Raw genomic sequence first — 20,080 nt, 5'->3', positions numbered from 1 at the left:
TTAGGATTCTCTATGTATAGTATCATGTCATCTGCAAACAGTGACAGCTTTACTTCTTCTTTTCCTATTTGGATTCCTTTTATTTCTTTTTCTTCTCTGATTGCTGTGGCTAGAACTTCCAAAACTATGTTGAATAAGAGTGGTGAGAGTGGGCAACCTTGTCTTGTTCCTGATCTTAGTGGAAATGGTTTCAGTTTTTCACCATTGAGAACGATGCTAGCTGTGGGTTTGTCATATATGGCCTTTATTATGTTGAGGAAAGTTCCCTCTATGCCCACTTTCTGCAAGGTTTTTATCATAAGTGAGTGTTGAATTTTGTCAAAAGCTTTCTCTGCATCTATTGAGATGATCATATGGTTTTTCTCCTTCAGTTTGTTGATATGGTGTATCACATTGATTGATTTGCGTATATTGAAGAATCCTTGCATTCCTGGGATAAACCCCACTTGATCATGGTGTATGATCCTTTTAATGTGCTGTTGGATTCTGTTTGCTAATATTTTGTTGAGGATTTTTGCATCTATGTTCATCAGTGATATTGGCCTGTAGTTTTCTTTCTTTGTGACGTCTTTGTCTGGTTTTGGTATCAGGGTGATGTTGGCCTCATAGAATGAGTTTGGGAGTGTTCCTCCCTCTGCTATCTGTTGGAAGAGTTTGAGAAGGATAGGTGTTAGCTCTTCTCTAAATGTTTGATAGAATTCGCCTGTGAAGCCATCTGGTCCTGGACTTTTGTTTGCTGGAAGATTTTTAATCACAGTTTCAATTTCAGTGCTTGTGATTGGTCTGTTCATATTTTCTATTTCTTCCTGGTTCAGTCTCGGCAGGTTGTGCATTTCTAAGAATTTGTCCATTTCTTCCAGGTTGTCCATTTTATTGGCATACAGTTGCTTGTAGTAATCTCTAATAATCTTTTGTATTTCTGCAGTGTCAGTTGTTATATCTCCTTTTTCATTTCTAATTCTATTGATTTGAGTCTTCTCCCTTTTATTCTTGATGAGTCTGGCTAATGGTTTATCAATTTTATTTATCTTCTCAAAGAACCAGCTTTTAGTTTTATTGATCTTTGCTATTGTTTCCTTCACTTCTTTTTCATTTATTTCTGATCTGATCTTTATGATTTCTTTCCTTCTGCTAAATTTGGGGGTTTTTTGTTCTTCTTTCTCTAATTGCTTTAAGTGCAAAGTTAGGTTGTTTATTCGAGATGTTTCCTGTTTCTTAAGGTATGATTGTATTGCTATAAACTTGCCTCTTAGAACTGCTTTTGCTGTATCCCATAGGTTTTGGGTCGTTGTGTCTCCATTGTCATTTGTTTCTAAGTATTTTTTGATTTCCTCTTTGATTTCTTCAGTGATCACTTCGTTATTAAGTAGTGTATTGTTTAGCCTCCATGTGTTTGTATTTTTTACAGATCTTTTCCTATAATTGATATTTAGTCTCATAGCGTTGTGGTCGGAAAAGATACTTGATACGATTTCAATTTTCTTAAATTTGCCAAGGCTAGATTTGTGACCCAATATATGATCAATCCTGGAGAATGTTCCATGAGCACTTGAGAAAAATGTGTATTCTGTTGTTTTTGGATGGAATGTCCTATAAATATCAATTAAGTCCATCTTGTGTAATGTATCATTTAAAGCTTGTGTTTCCTTATTTATTTTCACTTTGGATGATCTGTCCATTGGTGAAAGTGAGGTGTTAAAGTCCCCTACTATGATTGTGTTATTATCGATTTCCCCTTTTATGGCTGTTAGTATTTGCCTTATGTATTGAGGTGCTCCTATGTTGGGTGCATAAATATTTACAATTGTTATATCTTCTTCATGGATCGATGCCTTGATCATTATGTAGTGTCCTTCTTTGTCTCTTGTAATAGTCTTTATTTTAAAGTCTATTTTGTCTGATATGAGAATTGCTACTCCAGCTTTCTTCTGATTTCCATTTGCATGGAATATCTTTTTCCATCCCCTTACTTTCAGTCTGTATGTGTCCCTAGGTCTGAAGTGGGTCTCTTGTAGACAGCATATATATGGGTCTTGTTTTTGTATCCATTCAGCCAGTCTGTGTCTTTTGGTGGGAGCATTTAATCCATTTACATTTAAGGTAATTATCGATATGTATGTTCCTATTACCATTTACTTGTTTCGGGTTGTTCTTGTAGGTCTTTTCCTTCTCTTGTGTTTCTTGCCTGGAGAAGTTCCTTTAGGATTTGTTGTAGAGCTGGTTTGGTGGTGCTGAACTCTCTCAGTTTTTGCTTGTCTGTAAAGGTTTTAATTTCTCCATCAAATCTGAATGAGATCCTTGCTGGGTAGAGTAATCTTGGTTGTAGGTTTTTTTCCTTCATCACTTTAAATATGTCCTGCCACTCCCTTCTGGCTTGTAGAGTTTCTGCTGAAAGATCAGATGTTAATCTTATGGGGATTCCCTTGTGTGTTATTTGTTGTTTTTCCCTTGCTGCTTTTAATATGTTTTCTTTGTATTTAATTTTTGACAGTTTGATTATTATGTGTCGTGGCGTGTTTCTCTTTGGGTTTATCCTGTATGGAACTCTCTGTGCTTCCTGGACTTGATTGACTATTTCCTTTCCTATATTAGGGAAGTTTTCAACTATAATCTCTTCAAATATTTTCTCAGTCCCTTTCTTTTTCTCTTCTTCTTCTGGGACCCCTATAATTCGAATGTTGGTGCGTTTAATGTTGTCCCAGAGGTCTCTGAGACTGTCCTCAGTTCTTTTCATTCTTTTTTCTTTCTTCTGCTCTGCAGTAGTTATTTCCACTATTTTATCTTCCAGGTCACTTATCCGTCCTTCTGCCTCAGTTATTCTGCTATTGATCCCATCTAGAGTATTTTTAATTTCATTTATTGTGTTGCTCATCGTTGCTTGCTTCCTCTTTATTTCTTCTAGGTCCCTGTTAACTGTTTCTTGCAAATTGTCTATTCTATTTCCAAGATTTTGCATCATCTTCACCATCATTATTCTAAATTCTCTTTCAGGTAGATTGGCTATTACCTCTTCATCTGTTAGGTCTGGTGTGTTTTTATCTTGCTCCTTCATCTGTTGTGTGTTTTTCTGTCTTCTCATTTCGCTTATCTTACTGTGTTTGAGGTCTCCTTTTTGCACGCTGCAGGTTCGTAGTTCCTGTTGTTTTTGGTGGCTGTCCACAGTGGCTAAGGTTGGTTCAGTGGGTTGAGTAGATTCCCTGGTTGGGGGGACTAGTGCCTCTGTTCTGGTGGATGAGGCTGGATCTTGTCCTTCTGGTGGGCAGGTCCTCGTCTGGTGGTGTGTTTGGGGATGTTGGTAATCTTATTATGATTTTAGGCAGTCTCTCTGCTAATGGATGGGGCTGTAGACCTGTCTTGCTCTTTGTTGGGGATAGGGTGTCCAGCACTGTTCTTTGCTGGTCCTTGAGTGAAGCTGGGTCTTGGTGTTGAGATGGAGGTCTCTGGGAGATTTTCGCCGTCTGATATTACGTGGAGCTCGGAGGTCTCTTGTGGACTAGTGTCTTGAGGTTGGTTCTCCCACCTCAGGGACACCGCCCTGGTGCCTGGCTGGGGCGCCAAGAACCTTTAATCCACACGGCTCAAAATAAAAGGTAGAATAAATAGAGAGGAAAAAAAAGGAAGGAAGGAGGGAGGGAGGGAAGGAAGGAAGAAAGGAAGGAAGAAATGAAGGAAGGAAGCAAGAAAGCAAGGACGGAAGGTGCAGAGGAAGAAAGGGAGGAAGCAAGAGAGGAAGGGAGGAAAGAAGGGGGAAGGAAGGAAGAAAGGAGGGAAGGAGGGAAGAAAGGAAGAAAGAAAGGGAGAAGACAGAGTAGTATAAAGTATAGTTATTAAAATAAAAAATAATTATTAAGAAGAAAAATTTCCTTTTAAAAAACAAACAAAAAAACAAAAACAAACAAACAAACAAACAAAAAAACAGAAAAATGGGTCGGTCTAACCCTAGGACAAATGGTGCAAGCAAAGCTATACAGACAAAATCTCACACAGCAGCACACACATACACACCCACAAAAAGAAAAAAAAAAGGGGAAAATAATAGTATATCTTGCTCCCAAAGTCCACCTCCTCAACTTGGGATGATTCGTTGTCTATTCAGGTTTTCAACAGATGCAGGGCACTTCAAGTTGATTGTGGAGCTTTAATCCGCCGCTTCTGAGGCTGTTGGGAGAGATCTCCCCCTCTCCTCTCTGTTCGCACAGCTCCTGGGGTTCAGCTTTGGACTTGGTCCCGCCTCTGCGTGTAGGTTGTCCGAGGGCGACTGCCCTTCGCTCAGACAGGACGATGTTAAAGGAGCAGTTGATTCGGGGGCTCCAGCTCACTCAGGCTGGGGGGAGGGAGTGGCACGGGGGCGGGGCGAGTCCGCGACGTCAGAGGCCGACGTGACGCTGCACAGGCCCAAGGCACGCCGTGCGTTCTCCCAGGGAAGCTGTCCCTGGATCCCGGGACCCCGGCAGTGGCGGATTGCACGGGCTCCCGGGAGGGCCGGTGTGGAGAGTGACCTGTGCTCACACACAGGCCTCTTGGTGGTGGCAGCAGCAACCTTAGCGTCCGACACCCGTCTCTACTGTCCGTGCCGACAGCCGCGGCTCGCGCCCGTTTCTGGAGCTCCTCTACGCGGTGCTCTTAATCCCCTCACCTCACACCCGAGGAAGCAAAGAGGCAAGAAAAAGTCTCTTGTCCCTTCGGCAGCTCCGCGCCCGGTTCTAGGGCTCCTTTAAGCGGCGCACTTAATCCCCTCTCCTCGCGCCCAGGCAGCAAAGAGGGAGGAAAAGGTCTCTTGCCTCTTCGGCAGCTCCAGACTTCTCCCGAACTCCCTCCCGGCCAGCCGTGGCGCACTAGCCCCCTTCAAGCTGTCTTCACTCTGCCAACTCCAGCCCTTTCCCCGGGATCCGGGATCCGACTGAAGCCCGAGCCTCAGCTCCCGGCCCCGCCCGCCCCGGCGGGCGAGCAGACAAGCCTCTCGGGCTGGTGAGCGCCGGTCGGCACCGATCCTCTGCGGGAATCTCTCCGCTTTGCCCTCCGCACCCCTGTGGCTGAGCTGTCCTCCGCGGCTCCGGAGCTTCCCCCTCCGGCGCCCGCAGTCTCCGCCCGCGAAGGGGCCTCTAGTGTGTGGGAGTCTTTCCTCCTTCTCGGCTCCCTCCCACTGGCGTAGGTCCCGTCCCTATTCTTTTGTCCCTGTTTATTCTTTTTTCTTTTGCCCTACCCAGATATGTGGGGAGTTTCTTGCCTTTTTGGAGGTCCGAGGTCCTCTGCCAGCGTTCGGTGGGTGCTCTACAGGAGACGCTCCACGTGTAGATGTATTTCTGATGTCTCTGTGAGGAGGAAGGAGATCTCCGCGTCTTACTCTTCCGCCATCTTTAAGCCCTTAAATTTTCTTTTAAATTTTATTTTTGGCTGTGTTGGGTCTTCATTGCTGCACGCAGGCTTTCTCTAGTTGTGGTGAGCGGGGGCTACTCTTTGTTGTGGTGCACGGGCTTCTCATTGAGGTGGCTTCTTTTGTTGCAGAACATGGGCTCTAGGTGCATGGGCTTCAGTAGTTGTGGCACGTGGGCTCAGTAGTTGTGGCTTGCAGGCTTAGTTGCTCCGTGACATGTGGGATCTTCCCGGACCAGGGCTCAAACTCATGTCCCCTGCATTAGCAGGTGGATTCTTAACCCCTGTGCCACCAGGGAAGCCCTCCATTAATCTTTGTGTTTATACTTCCACTTATAACCCAATGTCATGATTACTGTAGCTTTTAGTAAGTCTTTGGAATCAGGAAATGTGAGTACTCCAATGTTGTTCTGTTTTGTCAAAATTGTCATATCTAACTTAACTGTTTTGTTTTCCATATAAAATATAGAACCAGCTTGTTGATTTCTAGAAACAAAATTGTGATGAGATTTTGTGTGTGTATGTGGTAAAATATACATGACATTTACCAGTTAACCATTTAAAAGGTGTACAATTCACTGACATTCAGTATATTCATAATGTTGTGCAACCACCACCATTATCCATTTCCAGAACATTTTTATCAATGCAAAAGGAAATCCTGTACACATTAAGTAGTCAGTCCTCATTTCCCCTTCCTCCCAGCCCCTGGCAACTACTAATGTGCTTTCTGTCTCTATGGATTTGCCTATTCTGGAAAGTTTACATAAATGGAATCATACAGTGTATACCTTTTGTATCTCACTTCTTTCACTTAGCATAATGTTTTCAAAATTCATCCATGTTGCAGCATGTATCAGTACTTCATTCCTTTTTTGGCTGAATAATATATCATTGTATGATACAGCGGGTTGAATAGTGGCTCCAAAAAAGATAGGCCATGTCTTAACTCCCAGAACCTGTGAATGTTACCTTATTTGGAGAAAAGGATCTTTGCAGATACAATTAAACTGAGAGTCTGAAGACGAGAACATCCTGGATTATTCAGTGGGTCCTAAATCCAATGACAACTGTCTTTATAAGAGACAGAAGAGGATAAGACACAGAAAAGCACAGGACCATGTAAAGACAGAGGCAGAGATTGGAGTGATGAAGCCAATGAAGCCAAGGGATCCCTAGAACCAGCAAAAGCTGGAAGAGGCAAGGAAGAATTCTTCCCTATAGCCTTTGGAGGGAGTGTAGTCCCCTGACACCTTAATTTTAAACATCACACTTCCAGGATTGTGAGGGAATAAATTTCTGTTGTTTTAAGCTACCCAGTTTATGATAATTTGTTATGCCAGTACTAGAAAACTAACACATATGGATATATGTATTACATTTTATTTATTTATATATTTATTACATTTTATTACATCCATTTATTTATCCATTCATGAGTTTAAAAAAATTTTATTGGAGCATAGTTGATTTACAATGTTATGTTAGTTTCAGGTGTACAGAAAAGTGATTCAGTTATACATATACATGTATTCATTCTTTTTCAGATTATTTTCCTAGATAGGTTATTATCAAATATTGAGTAGAGTTCCCATGCTATACAGTAGGTCCTTGTTGATTATCTATTTTGTATATAGGAGTGTGTGTATATTAATCCCAAGCTCCTGATTTATCCCTCCCCCCTATGTTTCCCCTTTGGTAACCATAAGTTTGTTTTCGATATCAGTAAGTCTGTTTCTGTTTTGTAAATAAGTTCATTTGTATCATTTTGTAAAATTAGATTCCACATATGAGTGATACCATATGATATTTGCCTTTCTCTGTCCAACTTACTTCACTTAGTATGATCATCTCTAGGTGCATCCATGTTGCTGCAAATGGCAAAATTTTGTTCTTTTTTATGGCTGAGTAATATTCCATTGTATATGTGTACCACATATTCTTTATCCATTCCTCTGTCGATGGACATTTAGGTTGCTTCTGTGTCTTGGCTATTGTAAATAGTGCTGCAGTGTACATTGGGGTATATGTATATTTTCGAATTATGGTTTTCTCCAGATATATGCCCAGGCATAGGACTGCTGGATCATATGATAGCTCTATTTTTAGTTTTTTTAAGGAACCTCCATACTGTTCTTCATAGTGGTTGTACCAATTTACATTCCCACCAACAGCATAGGATGGTTTCCTTTTCTCCACACCATCTCCAGCATTTATTGTTTGTAGACTTTTTGATGATGACCATTCTGACCAATGTGAGGTGATACCTCATTGTCATTTTGATTTGCATTTCTCTAATAATTAGCAATGTTGAGCATCTTTTCATGTGCCTCTTGGCCATCTGGAAGTCTTCTTTGGAGAAATGTCTGTTTAGGTCTTCTGCCCATTTTTTGGATTGTGTTGTCTGGGTTTTTTTTTATATTAAGCTGTATGAACTGTTTGTATACTTTGGAGATTAATCCCTCGTCGGTCACTTTGTTTGCAAATATTTTCTCCCATTCTGTGGATTGTCTTTTCGTTTTGTTGATGGTTTCCTTTTATGTGAAAAAGCTTTTAAGTTTAATTAGGTCCCATTTGTTTATTTTTGTTTTTATTTTCATTTCTCTAGGAGGTGGATCAAAAAAGATATTGCTGCGATTTACATCAGAGTGTACTGCCTGTGTTTACCTCTTAAGAGTTTTATAGCATCCAACCTTACATTTAGGTCTTGGATCCATTTTGAGTTTATTTTTGTGTATGGTGTTAGGGAATGTTCTAATTTCATTCTTTTACACGTAGCTGTCCATTTTTCCCAATACCACTTATTAAAGAGACTGTCTTTTCTCCATTGTATAGTTTTGCCTCCTTTGTCATATGTTAATTGACCGTAGGTGCATGGGTTTATTTCTGGACTTTCTGTCTTGTTCCATTGATCAATATTTCTGTTTTTGTGCCAGTACCATATTGTTTTGATTACTGTAGCTTTGTAGTATAGTCTGAAGTCAGGGAACCTGATTCCTCCAGCTCTGTTTTTCTTTCTCAGGATTGCTTTGACTATTCGGGGTTATCCCTTCATGAGTTGTTGGACACTTGGATTGTTCCTCACTTTTTTACTATTGTTAATAGTGCTGTTATGAACATTTGTGTGCAAAATTTTGTTTAATCACCTGTTTTCAATTCTTTCTTTATATACCCAGGAGTGGAATTTCTGAGTCATATGGTAATTCTATGTTTAACTTTTTTAGGAACACCAAACTATTTTCTATAATAGCTGCCCCATTTTACATTCCAATTTCTCCACATTCTTGTGAACACTTGTTATTTTCCTATTTATAAAATATGTAGCCTTCCTAGTGGTTGTGAAGTGGTATCTCATTGTGGTTTTGATTTGTATTTCAGTAATGGATAATGGTGTTGAACCTCTTCTCATGAGTTTACTGGCCATTTGTATATCCTTTAGAGATATGTCTATTCAAATCCTTTGCCTATTTTATTTATTTATTTTTTTAAATTTAATTTAATTTAATTTTTTTTGCGGTACGCGGGCCTCTCACTGTTGTGGCCTCTCCCATTGCGGAGCGCAGGCTCCGGACGCGCAGGCTCAGCGGCCATGGCTCACGGGCCCAGCTGCTCTGCGGCATGTGGGATCCTCCCGGACCGGGGCACGAACCAGTGTCCCCTGCATCGGCAGGCGGACTCTCAACCATTGCGCCACCAGGGAAGCCCTTTTGCCTATTTTAAAAAAAAATTTTTTTGGCTGCACTGGGTCTTTGTAGCTGCATGCAGGCTTTCTCTAGTTGCAGTGAGTGGGGGCTACTCTTCATTGTGGTGTGTGAGCTTCTCATGGCAGTGGCTTCTCTTGTTTTGGAGCACAGACTCTAGGCATACAGGCTTCAGTAGTTGCAGCATGTGGGCTCAGTAGTTGTGGTGCACAGGCTCTAGAGCACGTACGTTTCAGTAGTTGGGCATGTGGGCTCAGTAGTTGCAGCTCGCAGGCACTAGAGCATGGGCTCAGTAGTTGCAGTGCACGGGCTTAGTTGCTCTGTGGCTTGTGTGATCTTCCCAGACCAGGGATCAAACCCTTCTCCATTGGCAGGCAGATTCTTAACCACTGGACCACAAGGGAAGTCCCTTTGCCCATTTTTCAGTTGGGTTATTTGTCTTTTTATTATTGAGTTATAAGAGTTCTTTATATATTCTGCATACTAGACCCATATCAGATAATATGATTTGCTTTCTCCCATTCTGTGGGTTGTCTTCTTTCTTGATGGTGTCCTTTGAAGTAAAAATGCTTTTAAAATTTGATGAAGTCCATTTTATCAGCTTTTTACTTTGGTTGCTTGTGCTTTAGGTGTCATACCTACCCAAAGTCATGAAGACTTACCTCAGTGTTTTCTTCTAAGAGTTTTATGGTTTTAGTGCTTACGTTAGGCTTTTGATCCATCTTGAGTTAATTTTGTATGTAAGATAAGGGTTCAACTTCATTCTTTTGCATGTGGATATCTAATTATCCCAGCACTATTTGTTGAAAAGACTGTTCTTTCTGCATTTAATTGCCTTCACACTGTTGTCAAAAATCAGTTGACCACAGATGTATGGAGTCACTTCTGGACTCTCAGTTCTATTCCATTGATCTATATGTCTATTCTTATGCCAGTATCACACTGCTTTAATGGTAAGTAGCTTTTTGTTAAGTTTTGAAATCAATAAATGTGAGTTCTTCAACTCATTTTGAATATTGTTTTGGCTATTTGTGTTACCTTGAAATTCTATATGAATTTTAGGATCAGCTGTTCAGTTTATGCAAAAAGGCCATTGGGATTTTGATTGGGATTGAACTGAATCTGTAGATTTCTTTGGGGAGTATTGCCTTCCTAATAGTATTTTATTTCAATCCATGAACAAGGGATGTCTTTCAACTTATTTGTCTTTTTTTCTTTTTCTGGTTGCACCAGGTCTTAGTTGCAGCAGGAAGGCTCCTTAGTTGCAGCTCGCCAGCTCCTTTACTTGTGGCATGTGTGCTCCTTAGTTGAAGCCGTTGGTATCCTTAGTTGTAGCTCGAGGGCTCATTAGTTGTGGCTCAGTGGCTCCTTAGTTGAGGCACATGTGCTCCTTAGTTGCGGCTCGTGGGCTCCTTAGTTGTGATGCGAACTCTTAGTTGCAGCATGTATGTGGGACCTAATTCCCTGACCAGGGATTGAACCTGTGTCCCCTGCATTAGGAAGTGGATTATTAACCACTGCACCACCAGGGACATCCCAATCAATGTATTTAAGTCTTCTTTAATTTCTTTCAGCAATGGTTTGTAGTTTTCAGTGTACAAATCTTGTACTTTTGTGATTAAATTTATTCCTCAGTATTTTATTCTTTTTTATTCTATTTTAAATGGCATTATTTCCTTAATTTTCTTTCATATGTTCATTGCTAGTGTATAGAAATACAACTAAGGTCTTCCCTGCTGGTACAGTGGATAAGTCTCCACACTCCCAATGCAGGGGGTCTGGGTTTGATCCCTGGTAAGGGAACTAGATCCCACATGCATGCCACAACTAAGAGTTCACATGCCACAACTAAGGAGCCTGGGAGCTGCAACTAAGGAGCCCACATGCTGCAACTAAGGCCTGGTGCAACCAAATAAATGAATATGTAAAAAAAAAGAAATCTAGCCTAAAATAAAAGAGAAAGAAATACAACTAGTTTTTGTGTGTGCTTGGATTTTGATTGGGATTGCATTGAATCTGTAGGTCAGTTGAGGGAGAATTAACATCTTAACAATATTGAGCCTTATAATCCATGAACACAGCCTCCATTATATAGGTCTTCTTTGATATTTTTTATCAGATTTTTTTGTTATTGTAGTTTTCAGCATACAGAACCTTTACATATTTTGTTACATTTATGCCTAAATACTTCATGTTTTTGTGCTATTATAAATGGTACCCTTTTTTGAATTCTGTTTTCCAGTTGTTCCTTGAAAATATATAGAAATACAATTAATTTTTTATTTTGACTTTTTATCCTGTGACCTTGCTTAACTATTAGTTCATTCTAGTAACTATGTTAAAATTGTTTCAGAATTTTTTATGTAGAGAAGCATGTCTACAAATAGAGACAGTTTTATTTCTTTATTTCCAATCTGTAGGCCTTTTATTTCACTTTCTTACCTTACTGCACTTGCTATGACCTAGAGCATGATAGTGAATAGGAATGGTGAAGGCAAATCTTTGTCTCACTTTCAATCTTAAGGAGAAGCATTCAGTTTTTCATCATTAAATATGATATAAGCTAAAAATTTTATGCAGATGATTTTTGTCAGGTTATGAGTATTTCTTTCTCTTCCTAGTTTGCTGACAGTATCATAAATGGAGGTTGAATTTCTTAAATGCTTTTTCTTTAACTACTGACATAATCAGTCACACAGCATTTTTCTTCTTTAGTCTGTTGATGTCATGAATTTTTTACATTAAATCAGTTTTAAATGTTGGACTCACTTTACATTCCTTGGATGAACCCCACTTAGTCATGATGTTGTCCTTTTGATATATTGATGGGTTCTATTTGCTAATATTTTGTTGTAGAGTTTTGTGTCTAAGTTCATGGGAATGTTGGTCTGTAGTTTTCTTTTCCTATAGTGTTTTTCTCTGGTTTTGTTATCAGGGTAATTCTGACCTCATAAAAAAAGTTGGAAAGTGTTCCCTTCTATTCTTTTCTCCAGAAGAGTTTGTGTAGAATTTCTATTATTTCTTCCTTAAATGTTTGGTAGAATCCACCAATGAACCCATTTGTGCCCAGGATTTTCTTTGTTGGAATACAGTTTAATAAGTGTAGAATTATTCAGGTTGTTTATTTCTTCTTGCATGAGCTTTTGGTAGTTTGTAGGGTTTTTCCAGTTCATCCAAGTTGAATTTATTGATATCAGAGTGGTCTATAGTGATAGCCCTTCTTTCATCCTTGATAATAGGTAATTTGTATCTTCTTGTTTTCAATATCAGTCTGACTAGAAGTTTGTATTTTATTGATCTTTTTCAAGAAAATTGACTTTTGACTTCATGGGTTGTCTCTATTATTTCTGTTTCCAGTTTCATTGATTTCTGCCCTTACCAAATAATTCCCTTCCTTCTGCTTGCTTTGCATTTAATTTGCTCTTTTTCTGTACCTAACAAAGGTTAGATTGTTGATTGGAAACTTTTCTTCTATTCTAATATAAACATTAATGGCAGACAATTCCTTGTACGCACTGCTTTGGCTATATCATGCAAAAAATTTAATAAGACTTTTTATATTGGGATAATTTTAGATTCATAGAACAGTTGCAAAGATAGTACAAAGAGTTACCATGTATATAATTTCACCCGTTTTCCCCTAATGCTAACAACATATACAGCCATGGTATATTTTTCAAAACTAAGAAATTAACATTGGTATATTAATATTAAGATCCCAACTTTATTCAGATTTCACTGTCTTTTCTTCTAATGTCCTTTTTCTGTTCCAGGACCCAATCCAGGGTACCACAGTGCATTTAGTCACCATGTCTTCGTCATTTATTGCTTCCTTGTTTTCAATGGCATTAAAAACTTTAAAGCATACTGGTCAAGTATTTAATAGCATGGCCATCAACTTAGGTTTGTCTGTTTTCTTTTCTTTTTTCTTTGCAGTACGCGGACCTCTCACTGTTGTGTCCTCTCCCGTTGCGGAGCACAGGCTCCAGATGCACAGGCTCAGCAGCCATGGCTCATGGGCCTAGCTGCTCGGTGGCATGTGGGATCTTCCTGGACTGGGGCACGAACCCGTGTCCCCTGCATCGGCAAGCAGACTCTCACCACTGTGCCACCAGGGAAGCCCAAGGTTTGTCTGTTTTCTTATGATTAGACTAAAGTTACGGGTTTTGGAACAGAATGTGCTCTTCTTATTGTATCATTTTCGAGGAACATGACATTACTTATTATTGGTGACAAATCTTGATCACTTGGTCATGGTTTTCACATAAATTTTAATATGTTATGTTTTCATTTAAATTCAATTCAAAATGTTTTCTAATTTCCTTTATGACTTCCACTTTGACTCATGAGTTATTTACAAGCATGTTGCTTAATTACCAAATGTTTGGGGATTTTCCACAAATGTTTCTATTTTTTACTTCTAACTCTATTCTGTCATAGGAGACATACCCTGTATGATTTTGGTTTTAAATTTGTTCAGGATTGTTTTATGGCAAAGAATTATGGTATACTTGGTGAATGTTTCATGTGCACTTGAAAAGAATGTGTATTTTGTTGTTGTTGGGCTGAGTGTACTATAAATATCAACTAGGTTAAGTTGGTTGATAGTGTTGTTTAGATTTGCTATATCCTTAGTTATTTTGTTTGTTCTATTACTGAGGAGTGTTGAAGTCTAACTACAAACGTGGATCCTGTTTCCACTCAGTTGTGGCAGTTTTTGCTTCATGTGTTTTGAAACTCTTTGTTAGATGTATATACAACTAAGATTATCTTCTTGGTTAATTTATCCCTTTTTCATCATATAATATCCCTCTTGTTCCAAGTATTATTTCTTCTTCTGAAGTCTATTTTGTCTGGTATTAACATAGCCACTCCAGCTGTCTTTTTTTATTTTATTTTTCCTTTTCTTCCTCTTTGTGGTCCGCGGGCCCCCCACCGCTGCATCCCCCTCCACCGCGGAGCACAGGCTCTGGACATGCAGGCCCACACACGGGACCCTCCCAGATCGGGGCACCGCACCGCAGGCGGACTCCCAACCACTGCACCACCAGGGAAGCCCTCTAGCTGTCTTTTAATTGTGTCTTAATATATCATTTTCCCATCCTACTTTAAAAAAATTAATAGTTTATTTTTTAGAGAAATTTTAGGTTTACAGAAAAACTGAGCAGAAAATATAGTCTTCCCATTTACCTCCTTCCCCCCTCAAACACACAGTTTCTGCTGTTATTAACATCTTGCCTTAGTGTGATACATTTGTTACAGTTCATCAGCAAATATTGATACATTATTATTAACTAAAGCCCATAGTTTACAATAGGGTTCACTCTTGGTCTTCTACAGTTCTGTGGGTTTTCACAAATATATAATGACATTCACCTACCATTACTGTATCATACTGAATAGTTTAACAGACCTAATCTAATAATGCCCTGTGCTCCACCTATTCATTCATTCTTCCTCCTTCCTTGAACTTTTGGCCACCGTTGATCTTTTCACTATCTCCATGGTTTTGCCTTTTCTAGAATGTCATATAATTGGAGTCATACATTATGTAGCCTTTTCAGATTGCCTTCTTTCACTTAGCAGTATGCATTTTAGATTCCTCCATGTCTTTTCATGGCTTGATGGCTCATTTCTTTATATTGATAAATAATATTTTGTTATATGGATATACCACAGTTTGTTTATTCACCTATTGAAGGACATCTTGGATGCTTCCAGGTTTTGACAATTATGAATAAAGCTGCTGTAAACATTTATGTTCAGGTTTTTGTGTGGACATAAGTGTTCAGCTCACTTGGGTAAATACCGAGGAGCACAATTTCTGGGTCCTATGGTAAAACTATGTTTAGCTTTGTAAGAAACTGCCAAACCATCTTCCCAAGTGACTGTTCCATTTTTCATTCCCACTAGCAATAAATAAGAGTTCCTGTTGTTCCATGTTCTCATTAGCATTTGGTGTTGGTGGTGGTTTGGTTTTTCAGCATTCTAATAGGTGTTAGTATTTAGTATCTCATTGTTTTAATTTGTAATTCCCTAATGACATATAATGTTGAGCATCTTTTCATGCTTACTTGCCTTGTATATATCTTCTTTGATGAGGTGTTTGTTCAGATACTTTGCCCATTTTTTAATTGGGTTGTTTGTTTTCATATTGTTGAGTTTTAAGAGTTCTTTGTATATTTTAGATAACAGTTCTTTATCACATATTTATTTTGCACATATTTTTCCCCAGTCTGAGGCTTGTCTTTCATTCTCTTGCCATTGTTTTACTTTTAACCTATCTTTGATTCTATTTTATTTTTTTGTTAAATAAATTTATTTATTTTTGGCTGCCTTGGGTCTCCCTTGCTGCACGCAGGCTTTCTCTAGTTGTGTCAAGTGGGGGCTACTCTAAGTTGCAGTGCACGGGCTTCTCATTGCAGTGACTTCTCTTGCTGCAGAGCATGGGCTCTAGGTGCACAGGCTTCAGTAGTTGTGGCACATGGGCTCAGTAGTTGTGGCTCGCAGGCTCTAGAGCACAGGCTCAGTGGTTGTGGCGCACGGGCTTAGTTGCTCCATGGCATGTGGGATCTTCCCAGACCAGGGGTCGAACCCGTGTCCCTGGCATTGGCAGGCCAATTCTTAACCACTGCACCACCAGGGAAGTCCCTCTATCTTTAATTTTAAAATAGGTTTATTGTACACAGTATGTAATTGTCTTGCTTTTGACAATTTGACAATCTCTGTTGTTTGTGTGTTTAGACAATTTATATTTAATATAATTATGATAGAGTTGGATTAAAATCTACCATTTTTCTAGTTGATTCCTATTTGTTCCATCTGTTCTTTGTTCTTTTTTTTCTCTTTTTCTGCCTACTTTTGGATTGACTATCTTTTATTATTCTATTTTATCTCCATTATTGGCTTATTTGTACCACTTTTTTTTTTTTTTGCAGTATGCGGGCCTCTCACTGTTGTGGCCTCTCCCATTGTGGAGCACAGGCTCCGGACGCACAGGCTCAGCGGCCATGGCTCACCGGCCTAGCCGCTCCACAGCATGTGGGATCCTCCTGGACCGGGGCATGAACCCGTGTTCCCTGCATCGGCAGGCAGACTCCCAACCACTGCACCACCAGGGAAGCCCTATTTGTACCACTTTTTAACAAATTTTAGTGATCCTAGAGTTCATAATATACTCCTTTTAATTAACTAAAATCATTCTTTGAGTGATACTGTACTACTTCATGTATAGTTTTAAGAACCTTATAGTAATACTTCCATTTTCTTTCTCCCAATTTTGTGCCATAGTTGTCATACATTTTACTTTATTGTATGCTATAATTCCATAATACTTTGCTATTACTTTTGCTTTAAATAGTCAATTATCTTTTAGGACATTTAAAATATAAAAAAATATTTTTTATGTTTATCTTCATTTATTCTTTTCCAGACACCTTTATTTCTTTGTGTAGATCTAAGTTTTTTAGGGCAGAACTGTGGGTAGTAAATGATCAACTTTTATTTATTTGAAAAGATGTTTCATACTTCTCACTTCCAGTGCAGCATATAAGGAACTTAGAAGCTGCCATTTCATCCTAACAACAGTAAAAGATGAACACACTAAAAAGTCAACAACTCTGTGTAGATCTATCAGAGAAGTGAGGTCACAGGGTAAACCTCTGCACCATAAATTGGAACAACACAGGTAGATAGAATCACAACTTACTATAGCAGAAATCTACCTCCATGAGAATGAGTACTGGGATAGAAAAATCCTAACTGTGATTAACAAGTTCCTAGAGGCTCAGTGTGGACAAGATTGAGACATAAAAAAAACTCCAGGGCTTCCCTGGTGGCGCAGTGGTTGGGAGTCTGCCTGCCGATGCAGGTGACACGGGTTCGTGTCCTGGTCCGGGAGGATCCCACATGCCGCGGAGCAGCTGGGCCCGTGAGCCATGGCCGCTGAGCCTGCGCGTCCAGAGCCTGTGCTCTGCAATGGGAGAGGCCCGCGTACCGGAAAACAAACAAACAAACAAACAAAAAACTCCAGGAGATCCTAGTCATCAGAAGGCTCTCACACTTTGCTGAGCTTTACCTGCAGGAACCCTGCCAGGTTCTCACAGTGAAGATCACAGAAAAATCCTCTCACGCTTCAGGCAGGGGTAGAGAAAAAGGAACCATTTTGAATTATGCCAGAGCATTCTGTTATTAACAAGGCCTGCTCTCAGGAGAATCTATTTTACCAGAGCTGGGGGTTTATCAGGGCCTAACTAACCTGGGGAAGAGGAATACCCAACTCCAGCTGTCTCTAGCCTTCCATGTGGGGGAAGGGAAATACCAACTGCAACACCTTCTAGCCATCCTCTCCCACCTAAGTGGGGAAAAAACTGAGAAGCATTGGTGAAGCTGACAGTCCACAGGCACAGGATCGCCAAAAGACTGACACCTAATCATGGGATTATAACATGCTTCCGCTCTCTCCTTACCACTGCATTACTAAAGGCCTACTCACCACGGTTCCTTTTACCCAATACATCATGTCCTTCTTTCAACAAAAGACTATCAGTATACTAGAAGGGGGAAAAAAAATACCAGTTTGACGATACAGAGCAAACATGAGAACCAGATCCAGATATGGCAGGGATGTTGGACTTATCAGACCATAAATTTAAAACAACTGTGATGGGCTTCCCTGGTGGCGCAGTGGTTGAGAGTCTGCATGCCGATGCAGGGGACACGGGTTCGTGCCCCGGTCTGGGAAGATCCCACATGCTGTGGAGTGGCTGGGCCTGTGAGCCATGCCGCTGAGCCTGCGTGTCCGAGGCCAACGTACGGCAAAAAAAAAAAAAAAAAATTAAAAAAATAAAATAAAACAACTGTGATTAATATGTAAAGGGCTCTAAAGGAAAAAATGGAAAACACACAAGACCAGATGGGTAATAAAAGCAGAGAGATGGAAACTCTAAGAAAGAATAAAAAGAAAATGCTAGAAGTAAAAAATACTGTAACAGAAATCAAGAATACCTTTGATAGGCTCATCAGGGTACACAGACAAGGAAAGAAACAGTGAGCTTGCAGGTATGTCAACAGAAATTTCCCAAAATGAAAAGCAAAGGGAAAAAGGCCTTTAAAAATAATGGAATATCCAGGAACTGTGGGATAACTACAAAAGGTGTAAAAAACACATTATCAGAGTCCAAAAGAAGAAAGAGAGAAAGGAGCAGAAGAAATATATGAAGAATTAATGACTAAGAACTTCCTCAAATTAATTTCAGACACCAAACCATAGATCCAGGATACTCAGAGAATGCAAGTGTGATAAATACTAAAAAATCCCTACACTTAGGCATATCATATTCAAACTGTAGAAAATCAAAGATAAAGAAAAAAATCTTGAAAGAAGTCAGAGGAAAAAATAACTTACCAGAAGTGGTATAGTATTATTTGAAAGTGGACTTGGATTAATTGTGAATGTATATTGTAAACTCTAGAGTAACCACTAAGAAAAGGGTTTTTTAAAGCAGTATATCAATTATACATCAAAAAAGCTGTAAAAAATTTTAATTGATATGCTAAGAAAGGAGAGAAAATTATATAAAATGCTCAATTAAAACCGCAAAAGGCAGAAAAGGGTGGAAGACAAGAACAGGAACAAAGAACAAGGAAAACAAATGGAAAATAGTAACAAATATAGTAGGTATTAATCAAACTATGTCAGTAATGACTTTACAGATACCTTGGGAGACAGTTTGGCAGTTTCTTAAAAAAAATAAACATTGTATTACTGTATCATCCAGCAGTCACAACTCCTCTGTGTTTACCTAAATGAGTTAAACCTTATACTCACACAAAAGCCTGCACACGAACGTTTATAGCAACTTTATGCATAATTGCCAAAACTTGGAAGCAACCAAGATGTCCTTCAGTAGGTGAATTGATAAACTGTGGTGCATCCAGACAATGGACTATTACTCAGGGCCAGAAAGAAATGAGCTATCAAGTCGTGAAAAGACACGGAGGCATCTTAAATGCATATTGCTAAGCAAAAGAAGCCAAACTGAAAAGGCTACATAATGTATGACTGCAACTACATGGAATTCAGGGAAAGTCAAAACTTACGGAGACAGTAAGATCAGTAGTTGCTAGGGGTTGGGGGAAGGAGGGATGAATAGGCAGAGCACAGTGGGTTTTTAGGGCAGTGAACTATTCGGCATGATACTATAATGGTGGATACATATCATTATATATTTGTCCAAACCCATAGAATGTACAACAGCAAGAGTGAACCCTAATGTAATCTGTGGACTTTAGGTGATAATGATGTGTCAATTTAGGTTCATCGATTTTTGCACATGTGAAAAATTGCAATGTAAAAAAATTTTGCACCACTGTGGTACAAGATATCAGTAGTGGGAGAGGTGTGCATGTGTAAGGGCAGGGAATGTCTAGGAACTCTTGTACTTTCTGGTCAATTTTGCTGTGAACTTAAAACTGCTCTAAAAATATAAATTCTGTTTTCTGGAAAGTTATTTTTTTTCCTTCAATTTAAAAGACTGTTTCACTGGGTGTTAAATCCTGGTTGACAGCTTTTTTTCTTTCAACACTTTGAAGATCTCACTCCATTGTTTTCTGGATTACATAGTTTATGAATATGTCTGCTATAATTTTTAATCTTTGTTTTTCTGTGTGTAATGTTTCTTTTTTGTCTTGCTGCCTTCGAGATTTTTCTCTTTGTCTTTGGTTTTCAGCAGTTTGAATATGATATGTCTAAGTGTGATTTTTGGGGAGGTAGTATTTATCCTGTTTGTGATTTCTGAGCTTCTTGTATCTCTATATTTTTCATTGTTTTCTGAAAATTCTTGCCTAACCTATCTTTAAATGTTTCTTTTTTTCTTTAATTATATTTCTTCCTTCTAGGATTCTAATTACACATATATTAGACCACTTGATTTTGTCTCATAGCTCCTGGATTCTCTGTTCTGGTTTTTTACACACCTTTTTCTCTTTGTGTTTACATTTGAATA

The 20,080-nt window shown here is 39.2% G+C and overlaps 1 long non-coding RNA gene across 1 annotated transcript in view; it reads left to right on the top strand.

Moving 5' to 3' along the window:
- The window catches only part of LOC136794043 (uncharacterized), a 51,919-nt gene extending 38,604 nt beyond the window's left edge, over positions 1–13,315 (top strand). Inside the window, exon 5 of the long non-coding RNA XR_010840222.1 lies at positions 13,011–13,315. This is a non-coding gene — a long non-coding RNA (uncharacterized lncRNA). The remainder of the gene's footprint in view (positions 1–13,010) is intronic.
- The last annotated feature ends 6,765 nt before the right edge of the window (positions 13,316–20,080 follow it).

The sequence above is a fragment of the Kogia breviceps genome, chromosome 4, assembly GCF_026419965.1.
Source record: "Kogia breviceps isolate mKogBre1 chromosome 4, mKogBre1 haplotype 1, whole genome shotgun sequence".
NCBI lineage: Eukaryota > Metazoa > Chordata > Mammalia > Artiodactyla > Physeteridae > Kogia > Kogia breviceps.
The sequence above is the reverse complement of the archived record's forward strand: the minus strand, read 5'-3'. Positions and strand labels throughout refer to the sequence as shown.